The 26,265-nt window shown below is 36.6% G+C and overlaps 1 long non-coding RNA gene across 3 annotated transcripts in view; it reads left to right on the top strand.

The window, feature by feature from the left end:
* Positions 1-19,581, top strand: part of LOC139127437 (uncharacterized) — a 61,637-nt gene extending 42,056 nt beyond the window's left edge. For all 3 annotated transcript variants that reach the window (XR_011551002.1, XR_011551003.1, XR_011551004.1), the window contains exons 5-6: positions 18,703-18,807; positions 19,278-19,581. This is a non-coding gene — a long non-coding RNA (uncharacterized lncRNA). The remainder of the gene's footprint in view (positions 1-18,702; positions 18,808-19,277) is intronic.
* The last annotated feature ends 6,684 nt before the right edge of the window (positions 19,582-26,265 follow it).

Genomic DNA, 26,265 nt, shown 5'->3' on the forward strand with positions numbered 1-26,265 from the left:
TTGAGGTGTAGGTTTCAGGTTTATCGCCAACTGGGATCGCCAGGTACGACGTCCACATTGAGCCTTGCCTTACGACTCGACTGAAGCCTTATAGGCGCAACGCGACGTTACTGAGCCATTAAAATAAAACGATCGACGGTATACCCATTCGATTCTCGGGATGGCTATAGTTTTAGAGACTCAAAATTTCGTTGGACATGCCTTCTATGTTTCCATGTGCGGAATTGTTGGGTCAACTTTTTGTTATAAAATGTCATGAACACGGCATCGATCACGATAAATCGGTCTGTGTCCGTCGCGACTTGCAGATACTATGCAGGAAAAAAGTTCCAGTTGATGACGTACAACAGGGGTAATATAGATTTCTTATCTGTGCTGGTGTACGTCACACAGGTGGAGATACGGGCCAGTTCATGTGATATATATATATCGTATATATATATATATATATATATATATATATATATATATATATATATATATATATATATATATATATATATCACATAGTGGAGATACGGGCCACTTCATGTGATAATATATAAATATATAAAAATATATATATGTATATATATATACACAATACGGGTGGTTTCAAGTAGAAACTAAAATGTCATTACACTATGTGTTTCACATTATTGTGATCTTCAGACGAGAATGATCAGTTATTTGACGTGGCAAGCCTTATGTTATCAGTCCGGGTCAGCTCCAAAATTGGAGACGCTATACCATAATATTTTCCCCCTCTCATTAGCCAATCAGCGGCCAGCGCGCCATCAGTAAAAATTGTATTTCCTGGCAACCTCCACATGCGTCCTTCGTTACGTACGCCATACTGTGTCGAACTCCCGCGCCGTATTCTGTCATAATGTCGAGCAGTTGTGTGGCCACTCTGTCAAAACACAATTTCAAAATCGCGTACCAGTTTTATTCTGGCTAAGACAGCCAAACCCCATATATCGCTGTGATTCCTAGACTCTGGCTTGAAGTCCTGCGAAATATAAATCGTGTACCTACACAGATCGTTCAGAATACCCCATTTGTATCGGAGATGGCAGCGATACAAATTCTACCGTTTGGGGAACAGTTGTGTGGCCACTCTGTCAACACATTTTCAAAATCGCGTACCATTTTTAGTCTGCGTTTGACAACTACAAAACAGGTATCGTTTTAAGCTCTGACATTGCTCTTCTTTCTTGCAAAATGTTATACGCGTACCTACACAAATAACCTTTATACAGTATTTCTAATAGAGATGACGAACATCCACAAAATGATTCTCGGTACTTGAGCGAAATCGATAAACTGGGGTAGAAATGAATCGTCAATATTTCGAATATTTGTTCACTAATCGGACTCCTTGTTGGACATGACCTTCTGCAGAACACGTGGATTATGTTGACTGTCGAAATTCGTCGAAATTCACAAGACAGGGGCTTAATAAGCGGCCCAAAACTGCCGATCACACTTGGTGGGTAATTTGTGACCCAGCGTGACCTGTACTTTATTAATGATGTAATCTGGTCGATGATTGGCTGAATGCCGGAATACATTATCATAATGAGTCTCCAATTTTGGAGCTGACCCGGACTGGTTAGAGGCTAGTATTTAGTACATTTTCCAGTATTTCCTGATTAAAGATTGATATACTTGCCTGATCATCATGAGAAACGTCTGCTTTCTATATTCTACATTGCATAGGTTACCGATAGGGGAAAATGTGTAAAGCAAGCCATTCTGATTCTATATAAAGTTTAAAACCAGTGGAATGCCTTGACAACAACCCATCTTTTATTGCAGGAAAATAATAATAAATATTAAATTTGAATCAATGTATGTCTGTTGCTACTTTTTTGTTTTCAAAAAATATAATTGAAATCAGGGAACTGGAATATAGGTTTTTGAATACTGTCTCAGATTTCTGTTCCTTTGAGATTTTAATTTATAAAAAAAAACCTGGAAAAGTAATCCCCAAGTGCCACCAAATAACACCATTTTAATCTTTTTTTTTCAAAAGCTCCTACGGCAGGAGGGGGGACACCCCTGACCTCCCCCGCGACCAATTTTGCTGTCGCTTGTGGCACTTTCGCATCACATCTTCGCCCTCTTTTAAAAAAATCCTATAGAGAACATTGCATGTCATCAGAGCACTGGATACAGACATATACATCAGCCCCTGTCACAGCCAAGGAACCTCTTTCCAACACAGACCTGTATCACAGGTTTAATAAGGGTCTGTACAGGGCCTGTCACGGCAGCAATCCATTTTACAGTATAGATATTTAACTTTCCCATTTTTTTATTATTATTTTTTTTAGCTCCCATAGCCATATGTATATATGGCAATGGAAGCTATTCTTATAGGCTAGGGAAATGTCTGTATGTATGTATGTCTGTATGTCTGTATGTCTGTGTGTCTGTATGTCTGTATGTCTGTATGTCTGTATGTCTGTCCGTCAACATCAAAAACTCCAAAACCGCTGTACATTTCATCTTGAGATTTGGTGTGTACATGGATGATGGGCTGTAGATGAGATTTTGTTCAAATGAAGTTGTCATTGCCAAAAATATGCAAATTAAGGGAAAAATGTAAAAAACAGTCAAAATGAAAAAACTCAATAACCACTGAGCAGATTACATGAAAATTAGCATGTAAGTACTTTGGGCTGACATGAAATGATTGTGCACATCTTGGGTCAGTATCTTGGACTTGCTATTTTTCATGAATTTTTTTGTAATTTTCTCCCATTTTGGTCAAAAAATCTCCTGCTCTGAAACCACAAGTCCGATTGATTTGAAACTTGGTATGGAAGTGCATAGGAGTGACCTTTCCCAAATTTGGGCAAATCGTGGTGAAATTTGCATATTTTTAGTTTACATGTCCATAGACTCCCATGTATAAGGCAGATCTCCATAGACTCCCATGTATAAGGCCACGAAAAATAAAAATTTAGTTTCTCATCGTATTCATATTGCAAAAAGGATGCAGTGACACAATTTTTAGTCCCCACGGATGAAGTCCAGTGAGCTTATAGATTGGGTCATGTCCATCTGTGAGTCCATCCGTGAGTCCATCCGTTCACGCAGATATCTCAGATATTTTGACAAAATGTCATGTGACCTTGGTGACCTTTGACCTCAAATATACATATTTGTCCATAACTCAGTAACCACAAGTGCTACCACCCTTCATATATGATATGATGGGACAGCTTATGACGCCACATATTGTACCTCATTAATTATGCACATATCTAATTTTGAGCGAGCCAATAGAGCTAGAGGTCTGACTTTTGGTATATAGGGATAACTTAGCAAAACAATTTTTTTGACAAAATGTCACGTGACCTTGGTGACCTTTGACCTCAAATATACATATTTGTCCATAACTCAGTAACAACAAGTGCTACAGCCTTCATGTATGGTATGATGGGACACCTTATGACGCCACATATTGTACCTCATTAATTATGCGCATATCTAATTTTGAGCGAGCCAATAGAGCTAGAGGTCTGATTTTTGGTATATAGGGATAACTTAGCAAAAAGATTTTTTTTACAAAATGTCACGTGACCTCGGTGACCTTTGACCTCGAATATACATATTTGTCCATAACTCAGTAACAACAAGTGCTACAGCCTTCATGTATGGTATGATGGGACACCTTATGACGCCACATATTGTACCTCATTAATTATGCGCATATCTAATTTTGAGCGATCCAATAGAGCTAGAGGTCTGATTTTTGGTATATAGGGATAACTTAGCAATACAATTTTTTTGACAAAATGTCACGTGACCTTGGTGACCTTTGACCTCAAATATACATATTTGTCCATAACTCAGTAACAACAAGTGCTACAGCCTTCATGTATGGTATGATGGGACACCTTATGACGCCACATATTGTACCTCATTAATTATGCGCATATCTAATTTTGAGCGAGCCAATAGAGCTAGAGGTCTGATTTTTGGTATATAGGGATAACTTAGCAAAACCATTTTTTTGACAAAATGTCACGTGACCTTGGTGACCTTTGACCTCAAATATACATATTTGTCCATAACTCAGTAACCACAAGTGCTACAGCCTTCATGTATGGTATGATGGGACACCTTATGACGCCACATATTGTACCTCATTAATTATGCGCATATCTAATTTTGAGCGAGCCAATAGAGCTAGAGGTCTGATTTTTGGTATATAGGGATAACTTAGCAAAAAGATTTTTTTTACAAAATGTCACGTGACCTCGGTGACCTTTGACCTCAAATATACATATTTGTCCATAACTCAGTAACAACAAGTGCTACAGCCTTCATGTATGGTATGATGGGACACCTTATGACGCCACATATTGTACCTCATTAATTATGCGCATATCTAATTTTGAGCGATCCAATAGAGCTAGAGGTCTGATTTTTGGTATATAGGGATAACTTAGCAATACAATTTTTTTGACAAAATGTCACGTGACCTTGGTGACCTTTGACCTCAAATATACATATTTGTCCATAACTCAGTAACAACAAGTGCTACAGCCTTCATGTATGGTATGATGGGACACCTTATGACGCCACATATTGTACCTCATTAATTATGCGCATATCTAATTTGAGCGAGCCAATAGAGCTAGAGGTCTGATTTTTGGTATATAGGGATAACTTAGCAAAAAGATTTTTTTTACAAAATGTCACGTGACCTCGGTGACCTTTGACCTCGAATATACATATTTGTCCATAACTCAGTAACAACAAGTGCTACAGCCTTCATGTATGGTATGATGGGACACCTTATGACGCCACATATTGTACCTCATTAATTATGCGCATATCTAATTTTGAGCGATCCAATAGAGCTAGAGGTCTGATTTTTGGTATATAGGGATAACTTAGCAATACAATTTTTTGACAAAATGTCACGTGACCTCGGTGACCTTTGACCTCGAATATACATATTTGTCCATAACTCAGTAACCACAAGTGCTACAGCCTTCATGTATGGTATGATGGGACACCTTGTGACGCCACATATTGTACCTCATTAATTATGCGCATATCTAATTTTGAGCAAGCCAATAGAGCTAGAGGTCTGATTTTTGGTATATAGGGATAACTTAGCAATACAATTTTTTTGACAAAATGTCACGTGACCTCGGTGACCTTTGACCTCAAATATACATATTTGTCCATAACTCAGTAACCACAAGTGCTACAGCCTTCATGTTTGGTATGATGGGACACCTTATGACGCCACATATTGTACCTCATTAATTATGCGCATATCTAATTTTGAGCGAGCCAATAGAGCTAGAGGTCTGATTTTTGGTATATAGGGATAACTTAGCAATACGATTTTTTTGACAAAATGTCACGTGACCTCGGTGACCTTTGACCTCAAATATACATATTTGTCCATAACTCAGTAACCACAAGTGCTACAGCCTTCATGTATGGTATGATGGGACACCTTATGACGCCACATATTGTACCTCATTAATTATGCACATATCTAATTTTGAGCGAGCCAATAGAGCTAGAGGTCTGATTTTTGGTATATAGGGATAACTTAGCAAAACAATTTTTTTGACAAAATGTCACGTGACCTCGGTGACCTTTGACCTCAAATATACATATTTTTCCATAATTCGGTAACCACAAGTGCTACACCCTTCATGTTTGGTATGATTGGACACCTTATGACGCCACATACTGTACCTCAATAATTATGCGCATATTTCATTCTGAGCGAGCCAATAGAGCTGGATGTCTGATTTTTGTATATAGGGATAACTATAGGAGAGAAATTTTTGACCAAATGTCATGTGACCTCGATGACCTTTTACCTAAAATATATGTTTATGTCAATAATAAGTAACCACAAGTGCTATGTCCTTTTAATTTAGTAGGATGGGAGACCTTATGACAACACACGCTTTACCTCATTAATTATGTACACATCTAATTCTGGGCAAGCGAATAGAGCTAGAGATCTGATTTTTTGGCATATAGGGATATATTAGCAATATAATTTTTATTCAAAATCTCATGTGACCTCGATGACCTTTGACCTTGATTATACATATATATGCATATTTCAGTAACCACAAGTTCTATACCCTCCAATTTTGATAGGATATTAGACCTTAAGATGTCACATCTTGTACCTCATTTATAATGCGCATATGTATTTCTTGGCTGGCCAATACTGCTAGAGGTCTGATCTTTTTTCCCGATTTAGAACCATAACTTAGACATGCCTCATGTGTTTCAAATTGGGAACAACAACATAGACCTATGTGCCCATAGATCTCAACATATACACTCCAGTGATACTTCTTAATGACCACATTTTCCTGCCCCATCAAGACTAATACTCCTATTACAAGTGGGGACTATGTCATTGTAAATGACTTGTTGAGTTTAATGGTTGTATCACAGTATTCGATATATCTAATTCTGTATTTTTTCCATTTTATATTCTGAATAATTACATTAAACATATTTCACTGTCTCCAGTACATTTCATTTAAGTATTTTCACTTCATGCACTTTATCCCTTTCACACATGTTCAAATATCTGACCAGAGAACAAACACTAAATAGTCCAGGATGGGAGCTACAGTGTCATTGACGCTATTTTTTTTGAGGGGGTCACTCAAATTTCTGTAGCAGAGAGGGGGGTTACTCAAACATACATGTCATGGTTGGCAGGGGGGTACTCGAAATTTTGGAGTTTCGAAAGCAATTCCTCCGACCCCCAGGCTGTAAATAATGACGGCTCCCTTAGTGTAGTTGAGCCACTATATGAGTCAATATAGTCTGCCAGTATGAAGTGCAATGGATATACACATTCTGTTGCAATATATGAAAGGAATTATAGAATTATAGAACACCTGCATACGCTTATGTTTGTTTAATGATGTTGGACTGTAAAACCAAAGATAGTGTTCACCCAAGCTGAATGATTTCCTATGTAGATCAGATCTTTCACTTTTGTTCATTGTAATCTAAAATAAGAAATTTACAAAACTGGATTTGTGCTGGTAACAGCATCATTGATTTGAAGCTGTGATAAATCAGCAGTTTCATACTTTTCAGAGAAACTGTCAGCCTGTTTGTATACTCTGCTATTAATGTCATCAGCTACAGCCTGTAACATGTTTGTAAAGCTTGGAGACTGATCTCTTGTTGTCTTTATAAGATTTTGCTCCATTACTTGCATGTGTCCTCATGTTTGTCAACCAATTTTTGTGTGAAAGTAGTGCAATGCATATGGAGCATGTCAGTTACATTTGCTCCCAGACGCAGAATTAGAGTGCCATATTTTGCATTTACCTATACCCAGTACGTAGAGATGTAAATTGAATATGGCCATCAAATATTTTTGCCTATTCCATTCTGAAGAATGTATTTGATTTACTAGTATAATACTGCAAATCTTGTTCATGATCACCTTTGATCCATACATTTATCTTACAATCTCACAATGTAGATCTCTAGCCTCTTGAAGAAGGACAGACTCTTTTTTAATAATTTTAGCCCAATAAAAGTGACATTTTGTTCAGGGCTATATCAGTGATATCAGTTGTATTTTCGATACTGGAGGCAATGTCTTCAATGACTTGCTAAAGGTCATTATAAGTCTCGAGAGATTGCACTTGATGTTTTTTCATTTTTAGCTCACATTTGGTTATACCAATGTGAGTTTATCGTATAGGCTAAAGTCGATGGCGTCTGTATGTATGTGTGTATGTATGTATGTATGTATGTATGTATGTATGTATGTATGTATGTATGTACGTACAGTATGTCCGTCAACATCAAAAACATGCAAACCGCTGCACGTTTCAGCTTGGTATTTGGTGTGTGGATGCATCCTGGGCTATAGATGGGATTTTGTTCAAATGAAGTCTGCATTGCCAAAATTATGCAAATGAGCTTACATAATGTGAAAATGGTTAAGAATAAATAACTCAAGAACTGCTTTTTTGATTGCTTTGAAAATTTGTGTGCAAGTACCTTAGGTGAACCTTATACAGTTTTATGAATATTGTGAAGATATCCTTAATTTTGTACTTTTGCTGAATTTTTGGTGATTTTTCTCATTTTCAGTAAAAATTCTTCTTCTCTGAAACCGCCAACCCAATCGCTCTGAAATTTGGGTTGTCTCTTTACAAGGGTGTTACTCTTCTACTTTGTTGAAATTATGACAAAATTGGGAAAATTACTATTTTTAAGCAATTTTGTCATTTTTGGTCAAAAAATCTTAAACAGTATTTCCTTTTTAAAACCCCTGGACAGACAGCTTTCATATTTGGTACACAGACGTACAGAGATGACAATAGTTAGATATGTGGAAATTGTCCTGAATATAAAAATTTGTATTTTTAAGACAATATTGTCATTTTTGGTCAAGAAAACTTTATCTCAAAATTAATTGTTTGATAGCTTTGTTTTTTGGTATAAAGTCCCTTGTTTGATAGCTTTGTAATTTGGTATAAAGTCCCGAAAGATGTTATTAGATAAATTTTCTGCTCAAAGTGTTGGGAAACCCCAAAATTCGTTTATTTTAGGTAATTTTCTCAGTTTGTGACCTTAAATGACCTACACCAACCGAGGATATGTTGTGAGACAATTTTGAAGGCTCTGAACATAATTTTGTCATATTTGGTATCAATTTATCGGAAAATTTGATCCAGAAAACAAAGCTGAGGTGATTTTTTTCATTTTGGACCAATTTTGCAACTTTTCTATGTAAGACATACAAAAACTGATGAGAAATTTGGATCCAGAATAATTCCAGATGTTGTAATCACCGCCAACAGTGCATGGAAGGCATTTCACTATCTTTAACTACCTTAAGTGCTGTTTACATTAGATTGATAACACTCATGGCATTAATTAAAAAATCTCCAAGGTTGTAAATGTACTTCCTGTCATTTGGTCTTATGTAATACCAAGGGGTGGAACATTTGATATTCAGGAGGGGGTAGGGTCTAGAAGATTGATGATGTAGCATTACTTTTTTACCAGATCCCTTGTGCATTTTTTGCCCACTCCCACCTTTTCTTTTTATCAAGCCTTCTCTGTTTTTTGTTGTTGACATTTGCTTATGTATTTAGGATCTGCTTCTCCCATTGCTATAGAAGTTGATATGCATGTTCCTAAAGATGACCCTCCAGTACCTAAGTTGGAGACTTATTTGCTTTTGTCATTCTTGTTTTTCCTGGTTTAAATATTTCTCGAATGGACCAATTCAAACCGAATGTGAGCACATAGTGTCCTTGACGGTATTTTTTCAACAATGTGGTAAAGTTGCATGTAACATGTAGTATTTTGAATATGTAATTGGATGTATTCTGCTTTGAGTTCTTGCACGAGCCTGCGAGCATGCGCAGTACAGTTCAATAAAACAGTTCCTAGCCCGGAACATTCAGTTTACCAGAGCATAGTGTCTGTCTAGTAGTTCTTGGATGAACCAATCTTTAGTAATATATCCCAATATATTACATTGGCGACGAGGATTGGGACTTTCTACGTGTAGTGAGTAACACGAGGAAATTCCAGGACGTTACACTAGATTTTTCGTTGGAGAAAGACTTGGTAAATTTTCCCAACGACGGCACGAGTGGGCAGCAACTGGTTACATTGCGTAGAAATGGCGGGAGGGGCTGGTGTCATTGGTAAACTCGGCGAATTTTGCCAGAGAGAGAGACATTTTGTTCGTATGTCGAACGGATGGAAATGTTTTTTGTTGCCAATGGTATCGTGGAAAAGCCAGGTGAGAGTCACGATGACAATAATGAGACTGTTAGAGATAGAAAACGAGCAATCTTCCTAACAGAAATCGGACCGGAAGTGTATTCCACGTTGAAGAATTTACTGTTGCCGTCAAAGCCAAAGACAAATCACTTGATGAAATTGTGCGAGCTCTTGAGACCCATTATAACCCAGCACCACTGGAGATAGCTGAGAGTTTTCATTTTGGTACACGCAACCAGAGAGAGGGTGAGTCGATAAGCGACTATATTGTTGCCTTGAAAAAACTTTCGCTGCATTCCAACTATGGCGATTTTCTGAACCGAGCACTGAGAGACAGATTCGTCTGTGGGTTAATCGATGAGAGGATTCAAAACAAGCTGTTGAACACAGTTGACCTTACGTTTACCCGTGCTTGCCAAATTGCAACGGCGATGGAGATGGCAGAACGGAAAACTAGGGAATTTCGTCCTGCCAGCAGTAATGTACGTGGCAACCCAGACAAAGACAGCGGTACCGTCAGCAAGCTGGAAACTTCAAGGGTCAATAACTCTAAGACTAATGAACAAATAGTGTGTTATAGATGTGGAGGCAATCATGCTCCACATACATGTAAATTTAAAACGTCCAAGTGTTACAAATGTGAGAAAATTGGTCACATTGCATCTGTGTGTCGTAGCCGTGCAAATACAAATGGGAAATATGTAAAATCCCACATACATGAGAAAAGCAAACCAAAAGGGAAAGTACAAAATTGTACGGGTAACAGTGATGATGAGAACAATGCTGGTTTATATTCATTGTACTCTATGAACACAGGTAAACCTACAAGAGAGAAAGGTTACACTGTGGAAGTGTGTGTAAACAAGATACCATGTCTAATGCAGATAGATACAGCTGCTGATTTCTCGATCATGAGCAAAAATGTGTACAATGAGAAATTTAGACATGTGCCTCTTTCACCCTCAAGGGTGGAACTGAAAACTTATACGGGCGAAATGCTCGACATTGTTGGTGAGATGAGCTGTAATGTGGCGTACCAGGGTCAAAAGATGACATTGCCCATGATAGTAGCAAATCATGACAATAAACCTACACTTTTGGGTAGAAATTGGTTACAAAAAGTCAAGTTAAATTGGGGTAAAATTTTCAGTGTTACTGCAAGAAATACTATGACTTACACCAACCAAAATGCAAAAGAACAACTTGACGAGCTTTTGGCCAAACATAAATCATTGTTTGATGATAGTTATGAAGGCATGAAGGGGTTTGAAGCGCACATTACCATTCGTGATGATGCCAAACCAGTTTTCATCAAGCCACGTCGAGTTCCATATGCACTCAAAGATCAAGTTGAAAAAGAGTTAGACAAACTTGAGAGACATGGTGTAATTGTCAAAACAGAGAGATCTGAGTGGGCCAGTCCAATTATGGTTGTCCCAAAAGCAGACAAGTCTGTGAGAATATGTGGAGACTATAAAGTAACTATTAACCAAGCTGTCGAGGATGAGCAATATCCACTTCCAACTGCACAAGACTTGTATACTGAATTTACTGGTTCTAAAGTTTTTACAAAACTTGATATGTCTCATGTGTATGCACAGTTAAGTGTTGATAAAGAAAGTCAAGAGTATTTGACTATAAATACTCATAAAGGATTGTATAAATATACAAAATTGCCTTATGGTGTTAAGTCTGCGCCAAAATTGTTTCAGGCCAAAATGGATCAAATTTTGTAGGGTATTCCCAAGTGTGTTTGTAAACAGGATGATATACTGATTGGTGGAAGTAACTGGAAAGAAAATCTAAATATCCTTGATCAGGTTCTAGAGAGGTTACATCATCATAACATTCATCTCAAGCTTGATAAATGCAAATTTCTGCAATCAGAGGTTGTATACCTTGGACTTAGGATAAATGCTGAGGGGCTATATCCTGTTGATGAAAAGGTTGATGCCATCAAAAAGGCACCAGTTCCAAGCAATGTTCAGGAACTAAGGTCTTTCCTTGGTATGGTTCAGTATTATCATTCGTTTCTGCCAGGGTTGGCAACTATGTTAGCACCACTTCATGAGTTGTTAAAAAAAGGTGTTCAGTGGAAATGGACACCAGAATGCCAAAGAGCATACAATGCTTGTAAGACTGCTCTTACCAGTGATGCATTGTTAGTACATTATGATACAAAGCGTGAGCTTAGACTAGCATGCGATGCTAGTAGCTATGGCGTAGGAGCTGTCATTAGCCATGTCATGGATAACGGTCAAGAGAGACCGATTGCGTATGCGTCCCGTACGTTAAACAAAAGTGAGAAAAATTATGCACAAATTGAACGTGAGGCATTGTCGATTGTGTTTGGAGTTAGAAAGTTTCACCAATTCTTATATGGTCGAAAATTTACATTAATTACTGACCACAAGCCATTGTTGGCAATATTGGGTCCAAAATCAGCCATACCAACATTGGCAGCAGCTCGTATGCAAAGATGGGCATTAATATTGTCTGCATATGATTATGAGATACAGTATAGAAAGTCTGAAGATCATTCTAATTGTGATGCACTCTCAAGGTTACCACATGAGAATTCTGATCTAGCAAGTGAGAGCAAGATATACCACATAAATGTTGTAGATGAAAATTTCCCAATAACAGCTACTGATATAGTGAAAGCTACCAGTACAGACCCAGTTCTGAGTAGAGTGTATCAGTTTGTACAGACCGGATGGTCAGACAGCAGTATTGAGGAAAGTCTCAAGCCATATCATACACGTAGATTTGAGTTGTCTATTGAGCAAGGCTGCATTTTATGGGGAAGCAGAGTTATAATTCCTTCGGTTTTCAGACAGAAAATGTTGAAGGAATTGCACTGGGAGCATCCAGGTGTGTGTGGTACCAAAGCTATAGCACGTACTTGTGTATGGTGGCCCAACATGGATAAGCAAATAGAGGAAATGGTAAATGAATGCACTGTTTGTCAGAGTGTGAGAAATTCCCCATCTAGTGCTCCTTTAATACCATGGAAGTGGCCAACACGACCATTTCAGCGTGTACATATTGATTTTTGTCAGAAGGGTACAGATTTCTTTTTAATACTAGTTGATAGTCATTCAAAGTGGATTGAGGCAAAGCATATGACCTCCACTACAAGTCAACGTACAATTGATTTTGCTGACCATGGTTTGCCTGAGGAAGTCGTTTCTGACAACGGCCCACAATTTACTTCCGCTGAGTTTAAGAGGTTCATGGAGTTAAATGGTATTAAACATACTTTGGTTCCTCCTTACATCCTCAGTCAAATGGTGCAGCTGAAAGATCAGTGAAAACAGTCAAAAATGCATTGCTCAAACAGGTTTTTCAAGGTATCAAGTGTATGTCTATAAAACACAGATTGGCAAATTTCTTGTTGAGATATCGTACAACACCACATAGTGTTACGGGTGTATCACCAGCTGAGTTAATGATGAAAAGACAATTGCGAACAAGGTTGAGTTTGGTAAAGCCAGATCTTGCCAAATTTGTCGAACATAAACAAGAGAAACAGAAATTCTATCATGATAAGTCTACAAAAGATAGGGTTTTTGAGTTGTATGATAGAGTAAGAGTACGTAACAAAAGACCAAATTCCTATTTGGAAAAGTGGATTCCTGGTACTATTGTAAAAGTATGTGGTCCAAGGAGTTACATTGTGCAAATTGGCCATTCAAAGAGATATGTTCATATTGATCATTTGATCAAAGCACATGATGATGTGTCAGATGTTGTTGAACCAGAAATTGTAATACCTGAGTTCATTGACCAAGAGGTAACACAAACAAAGACAAGTGTTACTTGTTCAGGTGCTGATAAGTCAAAGCAGACAGAAAGCATTATTCAGAGTTACAAACCAGATCAAGTCAGTCCAAGTGTTGTAAAGTCTCCATTTCAATGTGTACCTGTTAGGAGATCTCAAAGGGTGAGAAAGCCCGTCATCAGACTTGATCTGTGAGGTTTTGTATTACACTACTGAACAGCCAAATGTTTGAGGGGAAAGCAGTGTAGTATTTTGAATATGTAATTGGATGTATTCTGCTTTGAGTTCTTGCACGAGCCTGCGAGCATGCGCAGTACAGTTCAATAAAACAGTTCCTAGCCCGGGAACATTCAGTTTACCAGAGCATCGTGTCTGTCTAGTAGTTCTTGGATGAACCAATCTTTAGTAATATATCCCAATATATTACATAACATTTTCCACACAGACTTTTTCCATCAAAACTAAAATTCATGTAGTCACCATGATCATGGGAGAAGCCATTGATTAAGTCAACATTTGACGGAAACCGCACATTCGATGTAATGCGCTTTCTACAATCTGGCATGCTGCAGTATTTTCAGTTTTTTTCCATCCATTTATTGTAGTGTTCTGGACAAAGACACACTATGTGAGAAAGAGGTTTTTGTCATCAACATCAGTGGAGTGTAAACCTGGGCCAGTTAAAGTACAGATAAACAATTGGCCTCTGTGACATCAATTATTGGTGCTTTCTCATCATCCCCTCCATCTCTTCCAGAAAATTCTTTATCTAAAGCTAGGCAACACGCATTGCAGAAACAATACTGTTCATTCATGCCCCTAGATTTTAACCAGCTCGGACATATTCCTCTGGTTTTCCCACAACATGGTACCATCTGTTTGTTTTTTTATCCCACCTTTACCACATGGACCACACTTATTCTTATCTGGATGAGCTTTTGCTTTATGTGACCTCACACCTCCAAGTCCAGAGATATTGATCAAAAACACTTTCTTGTGCAATGTGTGTGACTTGAAACAACAATACAATAGCTGGTCTTCTGAGAATAACTTAAAGCTATGGTAGTCTCCTGTAACCGAGACTGTGGGCCATCTCTTTCTGAATATCACATGAAAGCGATGACTTTAAAGGAAGAATAAATTCGTTGCCTTCTAGCACAACAGTTACATGGTGCTTTTCAAATTTGTGGCATTTTTTAGCACATACTGGCCAATTCTGGACAACCGTATTTCAATATCAGAGAGCAGGCCAATGTTACTTTTACTTTCCATGACATAACTGCATCAATCTTTTTCAACAGTATCATTTCTTTGACAATGAATGTGTTTTTTGTGCACTGAGCATCCTGTTTGAAACTTAAAACCCTTGACTATGGAGTTTCTGACAATGTGAAACAGCTTTTGAAATCTTGACCCAGGCTCTGTGTACACTGTTTAGATGTTTTTTCAGGGACAAAGAAATATTCACATGGTTCAACCTTTGTGCTGTTGCATATTGCAGTCTTTGTGTCACAAAGTTGGCAAAAAATTTAATATGCCACTTTTGCGATTGGCCTGTAATATTATTAAGTTGCCCTCCATTTAAGAAGACTTGCTGCCGCAAGTTTTACTTCTGTCAGGGGCAACCTTCCATGCTCTGTGGCATATGGCATACCGTAGTTTATGCAACTTCTCAATAAAGCATCCTTACTTGCACTGCTTTATATGGCTAAGGATCCAAACACTCTCCTTTTTCCAACAAAATAGATTTCTTTCAAACATTTAATTCTTATTTGTCAAAACTATGACAAATGATTTCAAAGTACGTGAATTTCTTGTGGCCAAACTTACCATAAACTCAAACTGTTAGTAAACATAGATACAGGTACAAAATACCGGTGAATATTGTAAGCCATGTGCCATTGCCAGAACGGGCTGTGGTAGGTTAGCAGCCACAGTATATCTGCAACAAAATGTAAAGACACATGTATTTCGGAAACTGGATCATACTTAAACAAACAAAACCATCATTATATATATTCTTGATCACAAATTTTGCTCAAAAAACAAAGGTTACAACAACTGGGATACTGAAAATACGCAATGATATGTGATACCAACGCGTCTCAAGCTGTTTGCGTGTGCATGGCCACCATATTTATTGGATTTAACGGTATTTAACACCGAACAGACCTCATTTCGAAGGCGTGTTAAGTTCATATTTGTCCGTTTTGAACACCAAAACTTTGCAGAAAATCATAGTCATGAGATTCAAATCCGACCAAACCTGGTTGCAAATTGAATTAAATGTCTTGCCAACGCAAGCGACGTAGTGCTGTATAAGGCGAGGTCAACATGTCTACAAAACTCATATCTGGTGATTTCTATAAAAGATTTGCCCTGATTGTTGAAAAAATTTATATAGGTCACGACTGGAGGCAATATAAATGGCAAGGATATGGAAAATTTCCATAAATACTAACCTTTTGCAGTGTTTTTCGCAGATTTTTCTAGCCGTGAAAAATGGTGTAACGGTCATCGAAACTAAAGAGAGGGCGCCCTTCATTTGAAGGAAATCCCTTATTATGCACAAAATGAAGGACCCAACTTCGAGAGTGCGGAAGCGTTGGATCAAACCATTTCGCCAATATGTCAACTGGGGTCGAAGGTCATTGACCGTAAATATCACATAGATGTGAATTACTAGGTAATTTAAAGGGCTAGATGGTTCATATTTGGTAGGTTATAGCACCTTATGATGAACTGTCATACACCTCATCAATTATGCTGGGGTCAAAGGTCATTACCCTTAATATCACATAAATGTGAATAATTAAATAACTAAAAGGACTAAATGGTTCATATACCGGTATGACAGGTTAAGGCACCTAATGGCACACTATCATATACCTCATTAATTATTCCCCACAAACAACTCCAGGGACTTAAAGATTGAGTTCCGTCTGTAAGTCCGCGCACATGCATGCCTTCCCCTGTTCACGCAGATATCTCAGACAAGGCTTGGTCAATTTCTTTCAAACTTTGCACAAGTATAGCACCAGACTCCATACAGATGTACGTTGATTTAATAGTTTCACAATATGACCCAAGATGGCCACCTAGCAGCCATTTTTTACAAGTTTTTCATGTCTTGAGCCGTAACCAAGACATGTGTCAACTGATTTCTTTCAAATTTGGTGCAAGGACATTAACCTATGTCGTACATATGCTTGTAGATTTTTCTTCTGATACAATCCAATATGACCGCCCAGTGGCCATTTCATTACAATTTTTTCATGTCTTGAGCCATAACCCAGTGTGTCTCAACTGATATCTTTCAAAATTGGTACAGGGACATGGACCTATGTCATACATATGCATCTCTATTTTTGGTTAAAATACAATCCAATATGCCCTCCAGGCAGCCATTTTGTTACGATTTTTTCATGTTTCCAGCCGTAACCCACAGCGTAACCCAAATATGTCTCAACTGATTTCTTTTGAAGTTGGTACAATGACATAGACCTATGTTATACATGTTCATGTTGATATTTATTGTGATACGACCTAATAGAGTCACCAGGCAGCCATTTTGTTACGATTTTTTCATGTCAGAACCCTTTTCCTGCCAAGTCCATATTTCACCATCAGGTCAAGATGGTTAAAATTAATGAAACACAAAATATGGTGTATTTTAACATAATACTGTACATTTGAAAGCTGTTGAAAACATCAATACTATAAACTTGATTTTTTTTACTAAAGATGCTATAACAGACCAAGCCAAGTGTGTGAAAATACTTCATGTTTTTGGCTCAATACCGCTTTTTACTGACTTGGCTGATGGGGAAGTAATATTTAGTCTTAATACTGTCTGGCAGGAAAAGGGTTAAGCCATAACTCAGACATGCCTCAACTGATTTCTTCCAAATTTGGTACAAGGACCTTTGTAATACATGTACCTGTCAATTTTGTTGTCATTTGATGCAATTGATAGCTGCCAGCTGGCCATTTGTTATGATTTGTTTATGCCTTTAGCCATAATTCAATACGTCTCAACTGATTTCTTTCAAAATTGGTATAAGGATATTAACCTGTGTCATACATTTTTATGATACAATCCAATCACACTTATTTATTGATGCCTCGACATGAAAACAATCACTGGATTCACAGTACATTGCTACACCTTATACAGACTTCATTTGAATGCTCTATGAAGACTGATGTCACAATTCTGAATGGGGACTATGTCATTGACAATGACTTCAACAATAACAATGGTGATTACTACAGAATGGGTGTGTTGATAAATTACATCAAGCAATTGTTTGCAGAATACAACAAGAGGCCACTGTTATAATACACACAAAACTGAGACAATACACCTTGAAAGTTTTTCAAGAGTTACTGGGGCTTTAATCTTCTTGACACAGATCAGGTCTGAAAAATCATCATTCCAGATTTGATGGCATTTGTAAATGAGAACAACGAAACTAATACATTGACACAACATATGTTGACTTGTAAAAAACTGGGTATGTTGGAATTCACTATGGAGGAGAACAAGAAAATGGCATTGCCACACACACCCACAAAAACTGAAAATACCAAGCAATTAAAGGTAGTGGCCTGCCTGTTAACTTTGATAAAAAAAATAAGTGCTGCCCTGTGCTCTACTTTGTGAGGACTAGGCGCCATCTGCTTCCAATGGTAACAGAATTCACGTATTTTAACTTCAGTGCCTTACAAAATAACAGTGTAATTGATTCTAGCACTTATAAATTGCTTTGATTGATTGATTGTTTGATTGTAGATTGATTGATTGATTGACATATCAATGGACAGCTAAATACTTCCATAAAATACAGGGATATACAGAATCTGTGGCAGTCATATAATTGGAAATTAATTTGTGACAGTATGATTTATCACTCTCAGATATTTATGATTACTGTCGGAAAGATGGCAATAAGAAATTAAGATTTCATCTTGAATATCCTTGTATACGGCTAGTTTTCAATCGGGTCCGAACCCACAACATACGGCATCAGTCACCTAGCAGAGAGGCCACAGAGAGAGCCGCTCGCTAGTGCAAATTATCCGCAAAAAGCAAGTTCAGTATTATGTGTTGCATGGTCTTACATGATGGTGCTCTTTCCTATGATTATTAGTTGCGAGTGAGAATATGCAAAGGAACACTATCCACCCAGGGAGTCATATGGAGTCCTCTGCAGAAAAGAACAAGAAGCAATGTGAACATGATGAAACTTCTGAAGGTCAGTGATAGTCAATGATATACAGACCTATATGTACCTGTAACCAGTAAACATCAATTGGATGACTTGCCATGAAGGTGACATCACAAATCTGTTCCTTGAGCATGTAACAGTAGATCAACATAACATCATGTGCATAGCATAGAGTTTAATATTATTTGATTGTCTTCCTTGTGTAATACCTAGGGGAAAGTAGCTTTCCACATGAACCTGTGACCCCACAATCGTTAAATCAGCTAAAGACAAACAGATACTGGTGTGCAACATATTGAGCTGCCTTGTGGGGTTTGTTTGTATTTATGTAGGGATTGCGTTAACCCCAAATTTTGCTTTACAGACTCCCGATTTCGCACTAGGACCCCTACAACATTTTAGTGAGGAAGGGTCCCATTCTTCAGAGAAATACAGATATTTGAATTTTGTTGAGGCCTGATTTTATGAATCATTTTCTCTATATTTCCTCACTATAGTTCGAAAAAAGCCTGTTGGCCAGTAAGTACCGTGAACTGAAGCAGAAGGAGCCGCCATTGACAGCTATTTCATGTCTCACATCAGAGATAATTAAACAGTCACAAAGGCCGAAGCTGAACATTATGCTTAGCAAATGAGAAAGTTCTCAGCAACAGAAATTTGAAATTGCTGCAATGGCATGTAAAAAGCAGAGCAATAGCATATGAGAGGAAAGCAAAGAAAAAATTGTAGAAGACGTATAATGATAGCTGTTTTGCTTTCAGATTGTTAGATTACCTTGACACTGAGTTTCTGTATGTAAAATCTTTTCAGAGTTAATATTGTGGAGTTACCCCATGAGGTTAACCACATGGTAAATTCCTAGCTCTGTTGCTTTCGGTGTGTTCGAAGACAAACTTGACATTTTTCTGATATAAAAAGTGAAGATATGGTACCATATATATTTTTCTTTTCGAAATTAGACTTTTTGGAGTTTCCTCATGAAGGTTCTTTTTGGCCATATCAAGAACCCAACAAAATTTGGAATTTGACATGCAATGACTCTCATAAGGTAACTCCAAAAGTGTAACTTTGAAAAAAATATATTAAATACCATATTCTTCACTTCTTTTCTTTCAAAAATATGCAAATGGTTGTTTTAAGCACATCAAAACAAACAGTGTTAGGAATTTATCATCTGATGAATATCTTAAAGCAACTCCAAAATTTTAACTTTGAAAAAAATGTCAACATGAAGCACTATATTAGTCTTCAACTTGTTATCTTCCAAATATTCCCAACAGTTTCTCTTTGAACACAGCAAAACCAACAAAGTTAGAAATTTTATATGTGATGAACCTAATGAGGTAATGACAAAACTGTAACTTTGAAAAAAAAGTATGTGAAGTGCAATACTCTTCACTTGTTATCTTTCAATAATGTCCAAACAGGTTGTCTTTAAACACAGCAAAACCAATAGAGTTGAGATTTACCATGTGGTGAACCTCTTGAGGTAACTCAATAATTTTTATTTGGAAAAATATGTTAACTTTTCACTTGCTATCTTTTAAACATGCCCAAACAGTTTGACTTTGAACATATCAAAACCAACAGGAGATAGGAATTCATAATGTGATTATCTCATGGTGTAACTCAAAAATTATTATTTTTCGGGTAAAAATACATGAAGTACCATATTCTTCGTATACTACATTTGTTAGCTTTCAAAAATGTCCACAGTTTGTCTTTAAACACATCAAAAGATTTCAAAATTTACCATGTGATTAACCTCATGAGGTAACGCCATAATATTAATTCTTGACAAAATGTTTACAGCAGATACCATACACTTCACCTGTTATTTTTCAAAATTTCAAAATCCCACCACTTTGTCTTTGAACACAGCAAAACAACTGAGTTAGGAATTTACCATGTGATAACCTTATTAGGTAACTCAATAATTTTAACTCTGAACTAAAATGTTTACATGAAGTACCATACTTTTCACTCGTTTTTTTTTTTAAATGTTGTAAAAGTTTGTCGTTGAAAACATCAAAACCAACTTATCTTTTCAAATTTCAGAAGTTCAAATGATTTGTCATTGAACACTGCAAAACCAACAGTGTTAGTAATTTACAACGTGTTGAACCTCATGAGGTTATTCGAAATTTTAACTTTGAAAAGAAAAGTTTTACCAGCGGCACTATAGTCTTCACTTGTTATCTTCCAAAAAATTACAAACAGTTTGTCTTTGAACACATCAAAACCAATAGAGTTAGGAATTTACCATCTGACATACCTCATGAGGTAACTCCAAAATCCTAAGTTTGAACAACAAAACATATGAATACCAATTCTTCATATTCTACATTTATTATCTTTCAAACTGTCTGAACAGTTCGTCTTCCACAAAGCAAAACCAACAGAGTTAGGAATTAACCATGTGATGAACAAAATGAGGTAACTCCAAAACTTGAATTCTGATTAAATGTTTAAATTAAGTACTGTATTCTTCAATTTTTTCTCTCAAAATTGTTCAAACGTTTTGTCTTTTAACACAGCAAAACCAATGTTTTCAGGAATTTAGCATGTGATGAACCCTCATGTGGTAACTCGCAATTGATAACATAGACAAAAAATATATGATGTACCATACTCTTCACTTTTTTTACGCTCCCATATATGCATATGTATATATGCAAATGTGAGGTATTCGTATAAGGTGGCAAAATGGCGTCTGTGTGTATGTATGTAAGTATGTATGTATGTCTGTTAGTCTGTCCGAATCAAAAACTCCTAAACCGTAGCACCTACTGTCTTAGTATTTGGTGTACAGGTGCACCTAGGGGTGGAGATGTGAATTTGTTCAAATGAACATGTCAGTGCCAAAAAATATGCAAATGAGGGGGAAAAAAGGAAAAATCCTGCAAATGGCTAAAACTCAGTAAGCATTGGTCAGATTTGGTTGAAACTTGGTATGCAGATTTCTTTAGGTATTCTAAATTATGTGTGCAAAAAATTTGGATGAGATTTGCATGTTTGTACTTTTAGGGTATTTTTTCCGTTTTTAGTCAAAAAATCTTGTTTTCTGAAATCGCTCGTCTGAATGCTATGAAACTTAATATTCATGTTCCTCAGAATGACTTCAGTCATGCTTGTACAAATTGTATTGATATTGTCATATTTGTAATTTTGGGGCAATTTTCCCAATTTTTGATAAAAAAAATTTTAATCCAAAAACTGCTGATTTGATAGCTTTGATACATGTATTTGGTATACAGGTATCTAAGATTAATCTCAATATAATGTATTGAAGGTATGTTGAAACTGGCAATTTTTTTATTTTTGGGGCAATTTTTGCCTTTTTGGTCAAAAAATTTTTCTCCAAAAACTTCTGATCTGGTAGCTTTGATATCTAGTGTACAGGTTCCTAGGGTTTATGTGAATAGATATATTTAAAATTAGGATGAAATCTGCAATTTTGTATTTTGGGGGCAATTTTTCTCATTTTTGGTCAAAAAATTTGTTTCTCAAAATTTACCAGTCTGATTGCTTTGATATTTAGTAAACCGGTCCTTAGGGTTTTTGTTCATAAGATATATTGAAATTAAGTTGAAATCCGGAATTTTGAATTTTTGGGGCAACTTTGCAAAACTTTCAGTTTTTCTGGGATATCTTTCATTTAAGATTTTTTTTTGTAATTTTATACCTACTGGAACTAAGAGTATATAATGTGGTGATTTAGTAAGCATTTGATATGGTAAACTGTATTTGGTTTTGAAATGCGGCAAAAAAATCCTGGCAGATTTTGAAAAAAATTCCTAACAAATGCCAATAAAAAAAATTCAGCCAGAGAAGGTTTGACAAAAAGAAAAGGTGAGAGAGTGGGGAAAAAAGAACGTACAATGGATTGGATAAAAAAGATAATGTACAGGTCTCATCGATCTTCCAGACACCATCCCTTATCAAATGGTCCACCCCGATGTGCACAATTAACCATGCAGTGTATTTAGTTTAAGATGTCAAGTTAGGTAAGGATTTGAAAGGAATAGTCAAGTTCACCACAGTTTAACTTTATCTCTTGTGTCATCATCCTTGTGTAATTGGTTAAGTTTGTAAGTTGTTCCAGACGTGGATGTACCAGCTGTTCTGGAAGAAAACAATGTTTACTTTTTCCTGTAGGGTTTCTGAGTTGATAATTGTATGTTGAAATTTCTCCATGTATCTGGTGTATGGGCAAAGTGTAAACATTGGTTGCATGTCATGTATTTCAGTCTATGTCAAATATTGTAAATGAAAAATCAAGAACAGTTTACTGCGTGCTTGTAAAAGATAACATATTTATTAATACATAAACTGCCTTGCAGATTGATTGTCTTAAATATTATCACAGAAGTAGAAAAGGAAAAGAAACTAATCAAATTGCTGTAACATATTCACCTTCAGTGCCTGTATAGGCCTATACTTAACTATTTTATCATTACATTCAGCTGTTTGTTATATCTTTATCACACTCCATGGGCCAAGGCACACTTGGGGTCAATTTCATCACTCTGTGCCAGTCTGTGTATGTCAGTCTGTCTGTATATGTATGTCCATGTTTCATACAATTGTTGACTTGTTTTGATAACTATATGGGAGCGAACAGTGATGTTGTCACTATTTTTTCAAATATGTTGTCTTTCACATGTAAAACAGTTTTGAGAGTTACATTTAGCCTTATCGAATTCTGTTCCTTCATTTTTATGTATTAGTTTCATGGAGTTGATGAAGGTTTTATAGCTTACTTTTGCTTTACCAATGTGAGCTTATTGTATAGGCTGAAGTTGGCATCAGTATGTATGTATGTCATGTCTGTCCACTCAAATAATTTGAGAACCGCAGTACCTAAAGACTTGATATTTGGAGTGTGAATGCAAGATGTGTAAACGCCCGGATGATATTTTCGTTTTGGTGATTTCTTCAAAAATATGCAAATTAGATTTTAAAAATGCCATTTTTGGTAAAAAAGATTCTTCTCTGTTATCGCAAGTCTGACTCATTTGAAACTTGGTATTGAGGTCCCTAGGGGTTACATCAGTCAGACTTGTTCAAATATTGTGATTAAATTGCATAATTGTATTTTTTGGGCAATGTTTCCCATTTTTGTTAAAAAAATCTTCTTACTGAAACCATAATTCCAATTTATTTGAAACTTGGTATGGAGGTTTCTTCGGGTGATCTTAAGTCGGAATTGATGACATTGTGATGAAATTTGCATATTTGTAGTTTTGGGGCAATTTTTCCCATTGTTGGTAAAAAAAATCATCTCCTCTGAAACTGCACTCTAATTGGTTTTAAGCTTTGTATGTAGGTTCATAGGGGTAACCTCTGTCATATTTGTTTGAAGTGTGATGAAATTTGCATAATTGTATGTTTGGGCAACTTTCCAATTTGTGGTTTTAAAACTCTTCTTTGAAACCACTGGTCCAATTCATTTGAAACTTGGTATGGAGGTTCCTAGGGGTGTCATCATTTCAATTGTCCTATATATCACAAAGGGTCTATATTGGTCCCAAGGCCGCTTGTCCACTTAAGTATGTACATGATAGTTGATAACACCTTCCAATGTGACGTGCCTCCCACACCCAGTGCCAAGGATAAATGATATTAAGCTTCTAGGCAAGATTTCATCTTTATCTTATTATAGATATTTATGAATAGTTCAAATCAACTAGTGAACGTTCATCAGTACCCACACTTTGATGTGTCTGCAAGAACTTTTCAGGATACAAAAGCTAGGTTGCTGGTTTATATCACTCTCGAATGTACCAATTCAAAACATGTGAGCACAGTGTCCCTGACACTATTTTTTTAGTCCCCGCGGACGAAGTCCGGCGGGGACTTATAGATTGGGTCCCGTCCATGTGTGCGTCCGTCCGTGTGTGCATCCGTCCGTCCGTCCGTCATCAACAGTTTCTCAGACACTGCTGAACCAATTTTGTTCAAACTTGGCACAAAGGCATAGCACTATGACCTACAGATGCACATAGATTTATTTTGCAATACAATCCAATAAGGCCACCAGACGGCCATTTTTTAGAATTTGTTCATGTACAAAGCCATAACTCAGACATGTTTCAACGGACTTTATTCAAAGTTGGTACAAAGACATTAACCAATGTCATAGATATGCACATCAATTTGTTTTGTGATACGATCCAATATGGCCGCCAGGCGGCCATTTTATTTACGATTTTCCATGTCCTGAACTAAACTAGACGTGTATCAAGCAAATTTATTCAAGGTAGGTACAAGGACATTGACTTATAGTATACATATGTACTTCGATATAAATATGTACTTTGATTTGTTTCTCGATATGGTCCGATATGGCCACATGGTGGCAATTTTGTTATGGTTTTTTCATGTCGAGAGCCATGACTTTGGCAAGTCTCAACAGATTTTATTCAAAGTTTCTACCTGGACATTGACTTATGTCATACATATACGTGTTGATTTTTTAAACAGTAAGATCAAATATCGCTGCGTGGCGGCGGTTACGATTTTCTCATGTAGTGAGCCATAACTCAGACATATTTCCACCAGTATCATTCAAAGTTGGTACAAGGACATTGACATATTTCATACATAATCGTCAATTTGTTTCACCTCATGTAGTATTATCATATCAATTATTGAAGTTTCATAATTAGGCCGATATGTCAAGAAATGCTGCATTAAATTTCATGAAACTTTATACAGATGTTAAGGTCCACATTGCTTTAACAGTGCAAAAGACATTTATCAGTGTCATTTTAATTAGTTTGTAATTGCATATGTAATGAACTTTCCTAATAAGAGTGATATATCCACAAATACAACGTCAAATTTGATGAAACTTGATACAGATGTTGATCTCATAGTGTTGTAAATACTGCATTAAACTTTATGAAATATGGTACCGGTGATAATCTATTAGTGTTAGGATAGTATGAAAAAATGTTTTGCAACATCCTGTCAACTAATTCCCGGTTGACTCATTTAATGACCTTAGGATAGTGGCCTTCATTGGTTTTATGTTTTTCATTACCATGGAACTCATTCTTGGCCATTGAGTGCCATCTGTATCAAAGTATTTTTATCACAGGACCTGTAATCAAAGTACCCATTAACAAGTGGGGACTGTGTCATCAACGATGACTTGTTCCAAAACAGAAAAATTACGGCTGTGAAAATTTCTTTCTTCGTCGGCAATTTGCAGTAAAAATATATGATTAATAGTTATTCATGTTTATACCAGTATATCCTGATATTGTTTTTCAAGTACAGCCAAAAGAAAAGTTTGTTTCTCATCCTCATTCATGTCAATATAGATCTGCCAGGTGAACCTTTTATTTCTTCATCTCAAGAGGAAAATTTAAGTGAAAAAAAGCTGTACAGATATCTCACTGTTATATTAAGCTGTCAAATTATGCATTAGTGCACAAAAAATCAAACCACAGAACTGTTGCTGTGCCACAAAATCCC

This window comes from Ptychodera flava, unplaced genomic scaffold, assembly GCF_041260155.1.
Source record: "Ptychodera flava strain L36383 unplaced genomic scaffold, AS_Pfla_20210202 Scaffold_32__1_contigs__length_2955704_pilon, whole genome shotgun sequence".
Classification (NCBI taxonomy): domain Eukaryota; kingdom Metazoa; phylum Hemichordata; class Enteropneusta; family Ptychoderidae; genus Ptychodera; species Ptychodera flava.